The 17,078-nt window shown below is 55.9% G+C and overlaps 1 long non-coding RNA gene across 1 annotated transcript; it reads right to left on the bottom strand.

Annotated features, from left to right (window-relative positions):
* Window positions 1-820: 820 nt before the first annotated feature.
* LOC308255424 lies at window positions 821-10,044 on the bottom strand. The gene is made up of 4 exons (XR_013961338.1): window positions 9,852-10,044; window positions 3,146-3,317; window positions 1,577-2,170; window positions 821-1,194 (listed from the first exon to the last, which is right to left on the bottom strand). It is a non-coding gene; the product is annotated as an uncharacterized lncRNA (long non-coding RNA).
* Window positions 10,045-17,078: the final 7,034 nt, after the last annotated feature.

Below are 17,078 nucleotides of genomic sequence, written 5' to 3'. Positions count from 1 at the left end.
CTAGCTTACATTTACATAACATCTAATAATTTTTCTCAAAGTATTTACTTCATAAACTCAAAGGTGATTTGCAGAGCTACCCTTTGGAGTGTGTGACCATCCTCAGGGATCTAGAGGCCTGGTCACAGGAGGGGCCCTGCCCATGGGTAAACAGGTCCAGCTGAGATGAGTCAAGGCCCAAGGTCCTCACTGGGGAGAATAACTAGTTACTACAAGATCTCAAGTCAGGAGACCTGGTTTGAATCCTGGGTCTACTGTTGTCTAATGTCGTGGCCCTTCACTAGTCACTTAGACTACTGTTTCCTTACTATGAAAAGAGGGAACCCCTGGCCTGGGTTCTTGTGATGGCTGAGTGAGGCAGTGATGTGAGAGCAGCCAGCACGCCACCTGCCCCTCGCAGGCGCTCAGCAGCAGCAGAGGTCCCCAGGAGCCAGGTGTGTGGGGATGAGTAAGACCCTCAGGGAGACTGGGAAGGAGACAGAGAATGTGGACTGCAATCAAGTGTACGGAAGCAGTGGTTGAACACCTGAGAGTGGGACGGTGTCTGCTTTGGCTATTTTGTAACGTGGTGAAAACAGAAAAACTCTTCCATGCTCATTTAACACAGACAGTTCTTAGTTCAAGTCTGTGTAGGAAGCAGAGGTGTCTTGCGCCCCTCAGACCTTTCAGGGAATACCTTTCTCTGTTGCCCCACCCAGCCTAATTTAAGAACAAGGAGTGTCCCGTGGAAATTAAACAGAAGGGGACCATATTCATTTTATTCCTGTGCAGGCACAAAGAGGGACATACCGAAGCATGAAAATATGAGGTCAACATTTTTAGGTGCCATCAAAACGTTTATTCAGTGTCTGTTGCTCATAATGCTAAATGTATGACAATTACACTCCTAGTCACTGCTTATAAACAGAGAACAGACATGCAGAACTAAGTATTAACATAGATGCACAGCAAGGTGTGGAATGGTAGCAAAGAGGTTATGGGCTTCCTACAAGATTAAAAAACTTGGCATTGCTCTGCCCACGCAGGAGTGCACATCACATCTCTTAAGATCGATGCAGGGCCACCCAGGTGCAGACACCCAGAGAGGGGAGCCATCTTTCAGAAACGTGCGGTTCCTCGTCGGGAGGCTTGTGACAACGGCATCTTATTCACAGTAACAAAGGTTTGTTTCCTCCCCCAGTGAGGCCTCCATTTCTTTTTAAATACAGTTTTTATTCATTTCGGAGAGGAAGGGAGAGGAAGAGAGAAACATCAATGATGAGAGAGAATCACTGATCGGCTGCCTCCTGCACGCCCCCTACTGGGGACCGAGCCTGCAACCAGGCATGTATCCTTGGTTGGAATCGAACCCAGGACCCTTCAGTCCCCAGGCCAACACTCTATCCACTGAGCCAAACAGGCTAGGGCCTCAATTTCTTATTGCCCTTTTTCATCCAGCTTACTTTCCCTTGCCTTTGGCCAGCCCAGCCAAGTGACAACTCCTGGAGTGAGTTTCCAGCTGTTTGTATTTGAGCCTGTTAGGCTGCTGTGGGAACAGGCCTGTGCAGGCAATCTGTGTCTGTTTCGGAGCGCTTACCTGGAGCTGTAAGAAAGAAACTAGGAGCAAAAGTTGGGCGTGTTCTTCCCCAGAAAAGATTCCAGTATTGACCCTTGGAGGCATCTCAAGCCTTTGTCCTTCCTGGAGGTGCCTGGCTGGGGAGGAGCAGAACTTGGGCAGATGTCTGTAGGCTCCCTGGGCTCTAACCCGCTGAGTGCTTAGCACACCCTCCTAAGCCCCACGGTAAGGCTGTTTCTGGGGCCTCGGGTGACAGTCCTTTCTTCCAAAGACCCTATGATAAGAGCCCGAAGTCAGCATTTCAAAAGCCACGTTTTGATAAAGAAGTAGGTTCTAGTGGCCCCTCCCTGCCACATCACAAGTCCTCTCCCCAGACCCGCAGCTTTCCTTATCTGCGGAAGCTGGGCGTGGCTCAGGTGAGCGCCAGCCACTTCTAGTGTTGCATTCTTTAAGGGTGGCTCGGCGGTGTACGCGCAGCTGGGGTTGTATGAACTGGTAACCTCGTGCCCAGCCAGATCCTTCAGGGAGGGGATTCGTGCAGCCTGAGCCACTTGGTCCAAACCAGCTGCTCTGTCTGAAGCCCCAGTTTGTCCCCGAGGCATCAGGCGCCCCCTCCTATGAGTGGAAGGAATACGTCTTAGTGAGGAGATAGGCTGCTGAGTTCCGCCCTGCAGTTCCCTTGGGTGCCCAGCTTTTCCTTCTTGGACCTGGGAAGAAGTCCCAAAGTCTAAAGTCTGCTTTAGGACGGCAGCTGAGGCCCGAGAGAGCTGCTCCCCAGGGCCCCTGTGACATCACTTGGAGGGAAAAGAGAAGAGCTGAGAGGTGACCCTTCATTAGGGAGATCCGAGGCTTCCCAAGACCACCCCTTCCAGAGCAGAAAGGAGGTTGGGGACCAGGAAATGCACTTGTTGGGAAAGCGGCCTTGCTGAGAAGCTGGGCCCGGCTCCCTCTGGAACACAGGTGGTGCTGTGGTGGGTGGTGGTGCTGTGCTGGTATTAGCACCCAGTCGGCCAGCCCCTCATGTCTCCCCTTCATTTTCACTGGGCCGTCACCCCAGCAAAGGCCAAGCCAGATCGGAGGGTGCCCGGGACCTGACTGCACGGGTGAACTACTTCCCTCTAACAAGCACGCTGAGGCCCAGGGCGGCTGTTCAGCAGCTGCGGTTGGACTAGAGCTCGTGCCTCTTGGTTGTGCTCCTTCTACGAGGCCACCCCCAGATTCTTGTCGCCCTGAGTTCTCCTTTCCTTCCCCAGGAGCAGGGAAAACGGCTCTTTTCAGCCTCCCCGCCAAGCAGGTGGTCAGAGCCAGGGCCTCCGCTGAGGTGAGGGAGCCATCAGCCCAGGGCAGTGGTCGGCAAACTTGTTAGAGCCAAATATCAACAGTACAACAATTGAAATTTCTTTTGAGAGCCGAATTTTTTTTTAATTTCTTCTAATGCCACTTCTTCAAAATAGACTCGCCCAGGCCGTGGTATTTTGTGGAAGAGCCACACTCAAGGGGCCAAAGAGCCGCATGTGGCTCGCGAGCCGCAGTTTGCCGACCACGGGCCCAGGGGATTACAGTGAAGGAGAGGGTTTCTGGGGCACCCACCTCTGAACAAGGCGAAAGGAAATGTCACGGAATCGGCTTAGTGAGTTGCTTCAATAGAAACTTCACCCAAGGCCGATAATAAATGAGTTACATAACTCAGCAGGTCACAGCTCTAACTAAGCCCTTTATGGGCCATCAATCCACATTTATTTCCTGGATTTTATAACTGCTGCTGGAAAGGAAAAAAGGAGGGGGTGAGGATTAGAGGGAGAGAAGCGATGTGACTGGAATGAATCAGTCCACCCCAGTCTCCTGGCCCACACGCCCCGCCACAGCTTATCCTGGGGGGCTGCCGAGTTCCAGCGGCCAGGAGGCTCGGACCCACCCCAAGCTGCTCCGAGCGGCCTCCGGCTTTAGGCTGCTTTCTCGCTGGCCCCCAGTTTTCTGTTCTGTAAAATGACAGGTTAGACAGAAGAGTTCTAGGGTCCCCTTCCACTTAGGAGCAAAAGAGTGGGGATTACGGCTTGTTGCCTCACCGCCCCCCACCAGAGTTAGCTGGGGGAGGGGGAGAGGAGAGTGAGATGCTCGCACATTAATGGGGGCAATGAGGGTCCAGAGGAGAGAGAGAAGGCTGGCCAACTTGGGGGGAGCGGGGTTGTTGAGGCCAACCTGGGTAGGCAGGGAGCCTGAAGGAGCGCAGGGTAAAGGACCCTTGCACCCTTCCCCCAGCCTCCAGGTGCTGAGGTCCAGAGGTGGCCCTGTGTCAGGACACAGCACACACACACACACACACACACACACACACACACACACACAGCCCTGGAGAGGAGGGAGGGCGGCTCACAGCATTTGCCATCCTCAGGCCCTGAGAGGGCTCAGGTCTGCTCCCAGGCCCAAGTGGGTATAAACATCTCAAACTCCAGCTGACAGGCCCTCACCCCTTGGGGACAGGGAGACTCCCGCCACCCACACACCACTCAGAGCTTCCTCCTTACCCAGCCTCCTGTGCAAAAGCCCAGCCCAGGTCCCACCAGCGGGGAGTGCCGTGCAGAGCTGGTGGGGGACGGAAGGGCCTGGAAGAGAAGCGTGATGGGGGAGGGACAGCGAGGTGTGGCATCGGAAAAGGACAGGGCAGCTGGGTGGGAGATGGAACAGCCAGAGGGATGGGGCCCTTGGGAGGAACCGTGGGTGAGCGGCGGTGGGGCTGCCTGGCCCCCTCCTCAGGGGCCTGGGCCCAGAACTTTGATGATGGGTCAGGCCTTGGGTGCACAAGATAATTTTGCATATTCATCTAGGACAGTGGTCGACAAACTCAGTCAACAGAGCAGCAAACGGCGGCTCGCGAGCCGCAGTTTGCCAACCACTGATTCAGGAGATTCTGCTTCAGTTTAACACTTGGAAATATTTTTTTAAAATGTATTTTCGTTTCAGATAGGAAAGGAGAGGGACAGAAAGACAGAAATATCAATGATGAGAGAGAGTCATTGATTGGCTGCCTCCTGTATGCCCCCCACTGGGGATCAAGCCCATAACCTGGGCACGTGCCCTGACCGGGAATCGAACGGTGACCTCCTGGTTCATAGGTCGATGCTCAACCACTGAGCCACGCCGGCCGGGCAACACTGGGAAATACGTTTTCTGCTGCGAAACGTAATGTGAATCCAGCAGCGCTGAACCCAATGAACAAAAGCATTAGCTAAATCTTTTGTCCGAAATAGTTTCCTAAGATGCTCAGAAGAGAATTTTGATGCCTTGAGAATAAAGAACAGAGAGAATTTCAAAAGGTGAACCAGAAGTCATGTGGAAATTACACGGACTCTATAGCTCAATGAATTTTTTCAACGTGAATATACCCTCGTAGCCAACATGAAGTCTCTCGATCTTGCGCTTTTGGTTTTTTTCTGCCCCAAATACAAATCTGACTAAATAGCGCTGAAGGGTAATTTGTCCTTAGTCTCTTAAAGGGGCAGCAAAAAAGGAAGTCCCACCGTGCATCATTCAGTAAAGACCTCTCCTTATAGAAGCTTCTCTCCACCCAGATCTCTCTCCCTTCTCCCCTTCCATTCATTCCTTTCAAAGATATTTATTGTACAACTACCAGATTAGGTGCTGGGTCGATAGTGATAAACAAGATACACTGCTCTTGATCCTTAAGGCAGCTGCAGGGCAGGCTTCCCCGCTGGGCAGATGGCTCAGACCAGGGTCCTGCTTTTGTGGCAGGAGTGGGTCACGTGGGAGTCACGTGGTGGAAGGTATTTATTGGAAATATTTAGAGTTGATGTTTTACCTCTCTAAACTACCTACTCTGAGATCTAATAGTAGGTAAACCTCAAATTCTATGCTGCCTCTATTGAACCTGTTTATTATTTGGGGCTATATATATACTTTATAACATTTAGATGTACTTATCTCCGTAAACATATGCCAAATATGTTTTTTAAAACAGGTACCACTCTGATGATAACTGCAGAAGTTAGGTATCCTTACAGGAACACCACAAATTGTGTGTTTGCACATGCACACATATTCTATTCAGCCCATGACATCGCTATATAAGGAAAGTATCCCTGGACTTTTACATTCTTACTCCACTCTCATTGTTCCTAAACTCCTATACCCGGAGAGCCCCACAAAATCAAGAAGGGAAACCCAGCCAGGATTTTTCTCTGAATGACAATGTGGCCGAATGATTTCAGGCTGGGACACACTTAGTGGTGTGTCGTTATTTCAGATTATAAAGTGAGAACTGCGTTCTACTACTAATGCCATCAAGGACCTGGAGTAGTAATTCTGCCGTTCTTCACTCCCACATCTCCCCTTTCCCAAATGTACAAGGCGGTTAGGCGTTTCAGATACTTTGTTTCTATAAAATCAACGTGCAAAGCACAGCACCCGACACAAAGCAGCTAACGAACATCTGTCAAACGTGGGATTGAATGAAAGCATCGTAGCTGTGCTACTTGCCCCACTAGCAAGTTTCCCGACTTCCCTGCCACAGTCCCCGGATAAGAGCTGGGTGAGTCCCTGGGAAAAGTAAATAAACATAAGCAGTTTCGGTTATGAAGGCAAAGATGACACGTGAGCAGGTCTAGCCCTGGTGTAAGACTTTGAAAGTTGGTGGGATCAGGCCTTGGGGGTGTGGGGAGGGGTTCGGGAAGCCCCTGCAGAAGGAAGGTCTGCAGCTCCCAGCATCCCCGGAGGGAGAGGGGACGGGGCAGGGAGAAGGGGAGGTGTGCCGTCAGCGTGCTCAGCCCTACGCTATAGGGGAAAAGGTAAAGATCACCTGTCACATTTCAGGAAGAAACTTCCAATCCAGCCCTAGCCGCTTTGGCTCAGTGGATAGAGCATCGGCCTGCAGACTGAAAGGTCCCAGGTTTGTTTCCGGTCAAGGGCACGTACCTTGGTTGCGGGCACATCCCCAGTGGGAGGTGTGCAGGAGGCAGCTGATCGATGTTTCTCTCTCATCGATGTTTCTAACTCTCTATCCCTCTCTCTTCCTCTATGTAAAAAACTCAATAAAATATATTTAAAAAAAAAAAAAAAAAAGAAACTTCCAATCTTCCAATCCAGACAAAATGTCTCCCCCTCGGAGAGGCCCTGGTGGAAGGAGGCAGCTGCTACCTGGAGACTCAGAACAGTTCCTTTTATTTTTATTATTTTACATTAAAACTGTTTTCAATCATCGTTTACATCAATATTTTGTATTAGTTTCAGGTGTGTAGCCTCGTGGTTCGACATTTATGTAACTTACGAAGTGATGCCCCCGGTAAGTCAGGTACCCACGTGACCACCCACAGTGATTGTTATTGGCTGTATCCCCTGTGCTGTGCTGACACCCCATGGCTACTCTGTAACTACCGATTTGTACTCCTTAGTCTTCACATTTTCACCAGCCACCCAGCCCCTCCCACCTGGCAGCCGTCCGTCTGTCCTCCTATCTCCGAGTCTGCTCAGACCCTTTATCAGGTCCTTGGATTGTACTCAGCCAGGCCTTGGAGTCCCTGGTCCTCCCCCACCCCTCCCCTCTGCTCGCCCTCCCCCCGCTCCCCCCCCGCCCCCCTCCCCCACCCCACCCCCCCAGTCCCGGGGCTGCTTTCTTCCAGAAACAGCTGCATGTCTGGGCTTGTCCACGGGTCAGCTGGGTTTCCAGACACAGACAGGAGCCCCACCCTCACCCCAGCCTGACCACTGCTGACGTTTGGGAGGTGCTGGTGTCCCCCCATTAAACAGGTGCCTGAAACGGAGACCCAGAGGGGGAGGGTGGTGTAATCCCCCAGGCAGTGCCGGACGGGGTCTGAGGGCCCCATCTCTGCCCATTGGCCTGATCTCCCCCTCCCACCATAACCCAATAACCTGCCATTTTCCTGGAGCTGGGTAAGCCAGCAAAGCAGAGCTCAGGGCCTGGGTGTGGGGCCTCTGATCTGGGTACACCAGCCCCCGTCCCTGGGGAGAAGGCGCTGAGTCACTGGGGACCCGTGTTTTAGAGGAGACGTTGAGCCCGCAGCTGCTGAGGCTAAGGAGCACCAGGTGCCGGAGCTGCGGGGCAGGGAGGGCTGGTCGGTTCCCTCCCTCAGCCCCGCACCTCTGTCAGAGGTCATCGGCCGTCCCCGCCTCCCTGCTAGCCCCCCTGCCTGCGGGGCCCCCACCGGGGACCCTGAGTCTGCCTCCAGCCCTCGCCCCTTTCTCAGGCAGTGAAGGGGCGCCCCGTTTCCCACACATGCACCTCCCAGGAGGGTGGGCTTCTCCCAGGGCTGCCTCCAGTCTGGAAGCCCGGCCCCGGCTGGGGAGACAGAAACCCCAAGATGGTCTCAGAAGATTCTCATGTGACGGTCACTGCCTGTGCCCACTCCACCCCCACCCACCAGCGGGGGGTCCCAGGCCTGGAAAAGCCTCGGAAAGAGGGGTCCCGGGCCAGCCTGGAGCAGGCACGAGGCCAGTCCGGGCTTCTTCACGGCCATCACCGCCTGTGATCCTAAGGCAGCTGCGGGGGGGAAGGGGGGGGGCTGGGGTTCCCCGCGGACGGATGGCTCAGACGGCGCTTCGCCACCTCAGTGTGGTCTGTGCTGTGCATTGAGGATATTTAGCAACGTCCTTGGCCTCTACCCACTGAATGCCAGCAGGACACGCATCCCTCTCCCCAGTCTTAACCAAAAACGCCTCCAGGAGTTGCCAAATGTCCTCGGGAGCAAAACCCTCCCTGTCTGAGAGCCGCCGTCTGAGACGACAGGTGTCCAAGGCCCTGGGCCGCTGCTCTCCCTGCTGCTGCCTCTTCGTGGGGAGAAGTCCCCTTTGACAACCTCTCCCCGGAACAAGGCTCCACCTTCAGCGGGACACCAGGTGCTCCTTCACGGAGTCGCTGTTAAGCACACCTGCTTACCGGGAAAACGCCCGGATGGAAAGCCGCTGAGCCAGCCACCCTCATCCCTCTGACCGCCATGCAAGGCCAGTGGGAACTGGAGGTGGGCTGGGCGTGATTTGGGAGAGGGATGTGAGGGTGGGGTTGTTGGGGGAGGAGGCCCGTGTGGCCAGGCCCCTGCATCCACAGCAGCCCCGAGGCAGGCAGGCGGCAGTGCCCGGCCAGCGGGCTGAACTTCAGCCCTCACCTGCTGGGGGGTGGCCCTGACTCAGGGCCGATGGATGGACGTGGCCTGCAGTTGTCTCTTTCAGAAGTTGTTTACTGTGGCTGAGTGACCGCAACACCCTGACATGCCGGCCCCTGCAGGCAGGTCGATGGGCCCGCTCAACTCAGGAGGTGGCCTTTGGGTCCGGGTTCTAGAATGTGATGGGGGCGGTGGGGGAGGGGCTTCAGGACTCCGGGAACTTCCCCTTTCCCTGCTCTGTGGCACGTTGTAAAGACACCTGGAACTCAATGCCAGATGTCAGCTCTCTGGGCCTCAGCTTCCTAGCCTGTGAAATGGCGGACATGAACGGGATGATTTCTAATAATTCACATGCATTGAGTATCTCCTAGGTGACACAGTTTTTACCTACATTTAATTTATGCAATGCTCTATGAGCTAGGGACTGTAATTATTATCCTCATTTTACAGCTGAGGAGGCTGAGCTCAGAGAAGTTAATTAACTTGCCCAAGGTCACACAGCCAGTAAGTGGAGGGAGCCAGTCCTGTATCTAGGTCTGCCCCAGCGGCACCGCCGTGCACGGCAGCGACAATGAGTACCCAGGAGAGGGATGGCAGGGTGACCTGCAGCGCGAGGAGGGGCAGGACCACGCACCAAGGCAGTGTGGGGAGGCGCTGAAGATGACTCAGGTTTGGAGCCTGAGGGGTTGGGAGGGAGGCGGTGCTATTAATAGAAATAGGGAAGTCAGGAGGAGGAGCAGGTTTAGAGCTGGGAGATGACAAGTGCATTCTTAGACGTGTTGAAGCTGATTTGCTACTAGGGGGACATTTAGGTCAAGATCCAGTTCAATTAGGAAGATTCGGCACCTACTGCCAGCAACCTTCAAACCTGGCCCCGGGCTGGGCTGAGCGGCCCGACTGCATCTGCTGCAGCCAGGGCCCAGCCCAAGTTCAGTCCCACATTGACCGCTGGGGGGCGCCACTAGTGCACAGACCACAGTGCGCCTACCCGGGTGCCCGCTGTAGGGTCCACCCAGGGGGACAAGGAGGGTTCTACCAAGCCAGGTCCCCCCTCACCCCACCCCCTGCCACACACACACACACACACACACACACACACACACACACACACACACGGAGGGCAGAGGTTTCTTCCTTTTTCAGGGGAGGGGAGGAGGAGGACTCACCAGCCGCTGAGCTGCTGATCTCCCCATTCCCCCAGGCACCCGCAACGCCATTTCACGGGGTTTCTGTTGATCTTAGGACCTGTAGGAGGGAGACTGGGGGGAGGAGGGGAGCCCCCTTCTCTGAGTGTGCATTGGGGACCAGCCTGGGGGACACCTGCCTGTCCAGGCGCTGCAGGCGACCTCCGGCGGCCACGGAGCCTAGGGAACCAGATCCCAGCTGTTCCAAACCGCGTGTCTCCCCTGACATTTGCGTCAGCAGCTCTGCCCTTTGACTTTTAATTCCTGGGAGTGGAGGGTGGAGGCAACCTTGGCAATCAGGACTCATTATCTGCAGTTCGATTCCAGCAGCAGTTACCGGGGTTAGGCCTGGCTGCCTGCCCTCCCCTCCCCCTCCCACACCCCAGATTTACGGCCTCGGTCTCCGTGGGCAGAGCGGAGTGGTTCCACTTGGGAGATACCCGCTCCCTGTCTGTGTCCTGACCTCCTTGTTTATAAAAGTGCGCCGAGACCCCAGAATGAGGGGGTGTCCCAGCCTCTCACCCAGCCAGGCCTGGTGCTCCCTCAGGCCAGCGTCCAGCTGCATCAGGGCTTATTGGGACGTGGGTCGGCCAGGCCAGGAGGCGCTGGCCTCCCAGCTGCCAGGGTTAGGGGTTCTCAGAAGGGAGGGGGTGGGTTAGCACTGAGAAGCCAGTGGGGCACCCCAGGCCCTAGTCCTCATCGGTGTCCTGTGTCCCTCTATATTTGGCTTTGGCAACACCAACGTGCCCTGGCAGAGGGGCAGGCAGGCAGCCGGAGCCCTGACGTCTCTGGGGCCTGGGCTATTTTGGAAGCAGCCTTGAGGGCGTTAGGGGAGGCAGGGGAGGTGTGAGGGAACATTTCCTCCTGGCTGGGAAGAGGCTGAGGGCGTGTGGCTAGACTTGGCCCTGAGGCTGTTCTCAAAATTCCCTGTACGGTTCCTCCAATGTTCCTTCTGCTCAGGTTTCCTGGGGATGCCTGGGCGCTGGGGCTGAGTCTGGGCAGGAACCCCACCCGTCTCCCCCTGGGTTTTTCCAGCTGCTCAGATATCATCCCTCAACTAAGAACAGCCCCTTCCAGGCCAGGTCCCCTCCGGGGTTTCCAGCTTTCTGTTTCGCAGGTCACTAACATTTCCACGAAAACAGCCTAGGACCTGACGGGTCACCAGTGTTTCATTTTGCTGAGTTAAGGACGTTAAAGGCCATGTCAAAGGAAAGGCCCTTCTAAACTCTCTCTCTCTCTCTCTCTCTCTCTCTCTCTCTCTCTCTCAGCCACAAATACACAGCTCAGGTAAAGGGCCGTAGTTCAGAGTGAATAGGTCTAGCTTTATGAAAACCTCCCTATATTGTCCCTAATTTTTGATAGGCTGATGTTCCAGGAACTGCTGGTCCCTGTCACTCCTGTGCTGGGCCTAATGTTAAGGGCAGCCAGCAAGGCGGGGAGAGGGGGGCTCCCCAGAGCTTTCTCTCTCGTGGGCTCATGCAACTGCCACTCTGCTTCTTACCTCTTCCCACCCATCCCACCCCCAATATCTGCAGGAAGGGGGATGGGAACGGCTTCACGCTGCTCCCAGCAGAGAGCCTGGTCACAGGGGGGCCCACTGATGGGGGGGCTCCTGGAGAAGTCGGGCTCCTCTGAGGGATGCTGCTGTGGAAGGGGTGACTGGTCAGGCTAGGCACCGCCGAGGCTGCCACTTCCTGGCCCTGTGATCTGAGACCAGCCCCACAACCTCCCTCCCTCCCTCCTCCCTGAGCTTCTATGCTTTGTTCTATAAAATGGACCTATCAACTCCTCATCAAAGGGCCGGTGTGAGGACCAGATGAGAGAATGTTTGTGAAAGTACTTTGTGAACTATAAAACCGAGGCAGGGCTAGTTATTATCATTATGGGAAACTAGTAAATGGCTGAAGAAAGAGCACCCCAAAAGCTGATTTCAGCTTCTGGGTGCAAAGACAGTGCTCCTACCCACCCCCAGGTCTGGGATCTTGGAGCCTCTGCAAACCCACAAAGGAGCATCAGCAGCCTGTCCCCGCTAGTCAAGGACGCCTGGTCTGGACCAAGCCTTCTGCCCCACGTCGGGCCCCGCCCTGGGCTTGTGCGTGGAGAAAGGGTCTGACATTCGGCAAGGCTTCTGTTTCCTTGGGTGGCCACGCTGCATAGTTATTGATGTCTACCGCCCCCCCCCCCCAAATTGTAGAGAAGTGTGTGGAGGGCCTCCCCTCAAAGGAGGCCCTTTGGGTGAGATGAGGAGCCAAGTCCAATGCCTGCACTTCAAGGCGTTCAGAGGAGCTTGTACGGACCTCCCTGCCACCCGTCCCGAGTCGCTGTGGGGCGCAGTGGGAAGCACACCCACCCACGCTCCCAGGCCATATCCACACTTACTCTCGCCGTGTGGCTTCTGACACAGCCCTCCGCCTCTCGGAGCCTCAGTCTACTCATCTAAAAACAGGGCTAAGAGTGCTTACCCCCGGGGTTGCTGTGAGTTATCGGGGGTCACTTGTGGAAACCCCGTCTCTGAGAGGTCCCTGCCCACCTTCCCAGGAGGCCCTGGCATAGGAACCATGGCCCCCAGGAACCTAGGGGTCCCCAGGAAAGGTGAGCCTGTGGCTGGGCTGCTTCCCCACCCAGCGTGGATCCCCAGGCCCTGCCCTGAACAGGGGCCAATGGGGCAGGTTTCCTTGTCTCAGCCAGGCCTGGCTCCCTCCTCCGCCCCCAGCTGCTCAGCAGCCAATTGTCATGAAGTCATTGCCACCTTCCCCGGCCTGCACCCCCCACCCCGGCCCAGTGCTGACACCCATTTGGCAAAGAGGTCGGAAAAGCCAAAAGCCGCTGACTCTTCCAGACCCTGAGTTCATTGACTGGTCAGGGCCTGCCAGCCACACGCTGACCATGTGGTCAGAGGAGGTTTGCAGAGTGAACCTTCAGGCTTTCTGAAGTCAACCTCGTCCCCTAGACCAGGGGTCCTCAAACTTTTTAAACAGGGGGCCAGTTCACTGTCCCTCAGACCGTTGGAGGGCCAGACTATAGTTTAAAAAAAAAACTATGAACAAATTCCTATGCGCACTGCGGGCCCGGGACGAGTTGGCTGCTAAGCAGGACAGGCAGCGGCACGCGGCGGGCCAGATAAATGTCCTCGGCGGGCCGCATGTGGCCCGTGGGCCGTAGTTTGAGGACCCCTGATAGACACTCCTCCAACACACACACACCCCTCCATACGCATACCTGGACCTATGCACCTGTGCCCCACACACACCACACTGTACACACCTGCCTCCTTTCCCCGAAACATAAAACATACAAGCACAACAAGATAACTCTCTCGCCTGTGTATCAACTGTTTTATACAGCCACCTACCCACAAGGGTACACACCTACACATATGTGGCTGCAAGCACAGCCCGCAGGCTCACCCAGGCACACGTATACTCGGAACTTCCTCACACACTGATGTGAGCTGCTGGCCACCACTAGCGAACTACCCACGGTCAGCTTCAGCCTTTCCCGACTCACCCGGGCCTGTGCCCTGGACTCGGGCCGGGCCGGACTGGGAGTGTGGGCAGGTCTCTGTGTCCCTAACCAGAATCCCGGCAACTGAAGTATGGTAGCAACCATACTTGGGTAAAAATTGCTGTTTAATATTTTAACCTTGTTGTTTTGGGTTCTGTACTCATTTAAAAGTTTTTTTGATTTTCTTAACTTATGTATGATTGAAAACTCCTTTGATGGCTGGCGGTTTGAATATTCCATTGATTGTGATCTCACTGGTCATCGAAGCACATTCCTCTGGGACCCAGGACAGACAGTGATCCTAAATTGTCTCAGTAGCTACAGATAACTGAATTTCGGTTGACTCAGTGGTCCTGGAATCTGGACAGCACAATTATTCTAAATTGTCCAGGTGGTCCCAGATAATGTGTTTCTGTTGATTCAGTGATTCGTAGATGCTTTAGATAACTAAGTTGCTCAAATTCTGCTTCTGTAAAAATGCTTTTTTGCGAAACAGGTTCCTCATTCCAGACCCAAAGATGTAATCAATACTTTTGTGATATTCTGCATATAAGCCAGAAGTGGCAAGCTGTTCGGGGCTGCGAGGTCTGGAGTGCTTTTGCTCCCTCGTATGCCGCCGGCTTTTAATAAATGACTCCATAATTCGACCTTTTTTTGAGGCGTCCTTTGTAAGATGGGGGTTACACTACAACACAACCAGAGCTGAGACCATCCCGGCCACTCCCTTCACTCCTATTTGTGGAAACTGTGGCCCAGAGAGGGCAAGGGGACGGTCACGTTGCACAGCCGACGTCCCTCCAAGGGCTTCCTTCAAGGTGTCCGAGCGCGTGGCACAAAAGGAAGCATCCGACTCCTCCCTCCCTCCCCGCTGCCCTCCGCAAGCCGCCTGGCTCCGTTCCTGCCTGCCCTGGGCAGAGCTGGCCGCTCAGCTGGTCCCAGTCCCAGGGCTTCCTCCAGGAAGACTGCCCAGATTGGGCGCAGTGTGAGGCTCTCACCCTCTGCCCTGGGTGCAAGGTCACCGGAAGCTGCAGGGAGGGTGCCCCTGTGGAGGAAGAGCCTCCATGGGTTTGGGAGACTCAGGGGGCCGTGGCTGCCCGCAGCAATTTCCCAAAGCTGCGTCCCTCAGCGTCCCTGCAGCCTGGCCCCTTGCTCCCTCCCGCAGTCTCCCTCCCAGGACTCAAGACCCTCAGCCGAGAATGTGATTCCATCAGGGGGCCCAGGCTCCTGGGGCTGACTCTGTCCCGAGACTGTCCGTGCACAGGGGTAAGGATTTCTGCCTGGGACGGTGCCTGGCACCTAGTAGGTGCTTAACAAAATGAGTCTGGATGCTTCCTCCTCTGGCTTCTAATCAGGAATTCTGGCATCCGGTTGTTTCCCATCAGCCAGGAGCTGGGGGTCTGCCCCGGTGGCCGTGTGACCTTGGACCTGTCAGTCCCCCTCTGAGCTTCACTGGGAGGGGCTGACGCGGGGAGAATGCGCGTGTCTCCTGTGATTCCGGGACCATGCCTGGGGGTGGGGGTGGGGGTGGGGGTGGGGGTGGGGGTGGGGGGCAGCCAGGCTCCCGCACTGCCCCCTCTTGCTGGCTTTGACGAGGGCACCCTTGTGGGCAGAGCCAGACTGGGAGCCCTGCATTGTCAAGAAAACTTCCTGCCAGAAGAGACCAACGTGTTCCACCTGGGAAGCAGCAGAACAAAAGGAGTTCTCGCACCTTCCCCCACGCCGCCCCCACCTCCCCCAGCTCACACGTGGCTGGGGCACCCGAAAGGGCCACAGGGCGCTGCCTCCGGGTCAACATCCTGCTCCCGCCCGCAGCGAGGCGAGGCCGGGGGCGGGCACACAGAGGCTGTTTGTTCGCGGTGGGTGGCGGAGATGCGATCGGCCCAGCTGAAGGTCAGGAGGTAACCGGACCCGAGGTTATAAATAACCGCGCTGCGCCCCGGGCCGGCGGAGGGCGGCCTGGACCCGCGCCCCTCGCCGCGGCGGCAGGATTGATTACTGCCCTCCCCGCCCGGGCGGCTGCAACCTGAACCCCCAGCGCCCCAGCGCCCTGATCTCGGGGGCGGGAGGGAGGGGTGAGGTGCAAGGTCAGAGGAGGCCCTGGGCTTCCCTTGCCTGTGCGTGGAGGAAGCGGGTGCCGCTGCTCCCCGCCTTCTGCTGGGGTGGGTGGGGGTGGGAGATACTGACGCACAGACAGCCCCCCTGCCCCCCCTTTCCCCGCCCCAGGGGACTGAGGATGCTGAGACTCCGGGACATGACCCAGGAACCCAGACACATGCGCTCCACCGCCCTTCGGACAGAAAAGGGGGATTTAACCTGCTCCAGGATGCGTGCTCCCCCCGCCCCCCGCACCCCCGCACCCCCGTACCTGTTTTATTGGATTAAACGTTCATACAGAACATTGCAAAAATCAAAGTGCACAGCTGGATGGATTGGCATGAGTTGAGCAGGTCCCTGGAACCAGCACCCAGATAGAAGACAGCACCTGACCAACAGCCAGAAGGCCCCTCAGGACACCAGCTATCACCCCCAGCGCTAGCCTCTCCCCCGACCCCTAACCCCACAGGCTACCTAACCCCATAGGCACCTCCGCTGCTTGGGACCTGTGCGCACATGAGCCATACACCCCCCACATGCTCCCTCCGTAGGGTTTCTTTCGCTCAATATTACGTTTGTGAGATTCGCTCATATAGGGAGCAACTGTCCTCCTTGCTGGTAGCTCGCCAGGGAGTGGCTCTGTCCTAACGTTTTCACCCATGCTCCTGTGGATGGGCCTGGGCAGGTGCCAGCTCCCGGCCGGCCAGGGGCCTCTGTGGGCGCGTTTCTATGGGGTATAGACCTGCAGGGGGCCTGGGGCCGGCTGTGCATCTGCTCAGCTCTGGAAGGTACAGAAGTGTTTCTCTGTAACCAACGTTTTCTAAGAACGGTTTTTCAAAGGGAGGTTTTGTTTTTCCTTCTAAAAAATGAGGGACGTGCGTTATTTGTAAGGATTGGAAAATGCAGAAAGAAAACACAATCACTCAGGGTTACTACTGCAGGGGTGGGCAAACTTTTTTTTTTTTAAATATATTTTATTGATATTTTACAGAGAGGAAGGGAGAGGGATAGAGAGCCAGAAACATCAATGAGAGAGAAACATCGATCAGCCGCCTCCTGCACACCTCCCACTGAGGATGTGCCCGCAACCAAGGTACACGCCCCCGACCGGAATCGAACCCGGGACCCTTCAGTCCACAGGCCGATGCTCTATCCACTGAGCCAAACCGGTTTCGGCTGGGCAAACTTTTTGACTCTAGGGCCACAATGGGTTCTTAAACTGGACCGGAGGGGCGGAACAAAAGCATGGATGGAGTGTTTGTGTGAACTAATATAAATTCAAAGTAAAGGAGCGGAGGGGAGAGCAAGAGAACCCTCCGCTCTTTCAGCTCCGCGGGCCGGATAGAACAGCCGAACGGGCCGGATCCGGCCCGCGGGCCGTAGTTTGCCCACGGCTGACTTAGAGTCAAGCATTTCACCAATGGCCAGGGGACGTTTCCTAGGCCTCTCATGTCTCACCCGAGACCCAGACCTCATGGAGTCTGTCTGGGTTCTGGGGCCAGGGCAGCCGTGGTGGGGCCCGGGGAGAGGCCTGGGGAGGGGCCCGGGGGCCTCAGCACCCTCCAGGACCTCCCTCAGCGACCCCTCACCCGTGGCAGCCACTCCCGATAA

Source organism: Plecotus auritus, assembly GCF_963455305.1.
Source record: "Plecotus auritus genome assembly, chromosome: 7".
Taxonomy (NCBI): Eukaryota; Metazoa; Chordata; class Mammalia; order Chiroptera; family Vespertilionidae; genus Plecotus; species Plecotus auritus.
This window is presented reverse-complemented; position numbering and strand designations above follow the sequence as displayed.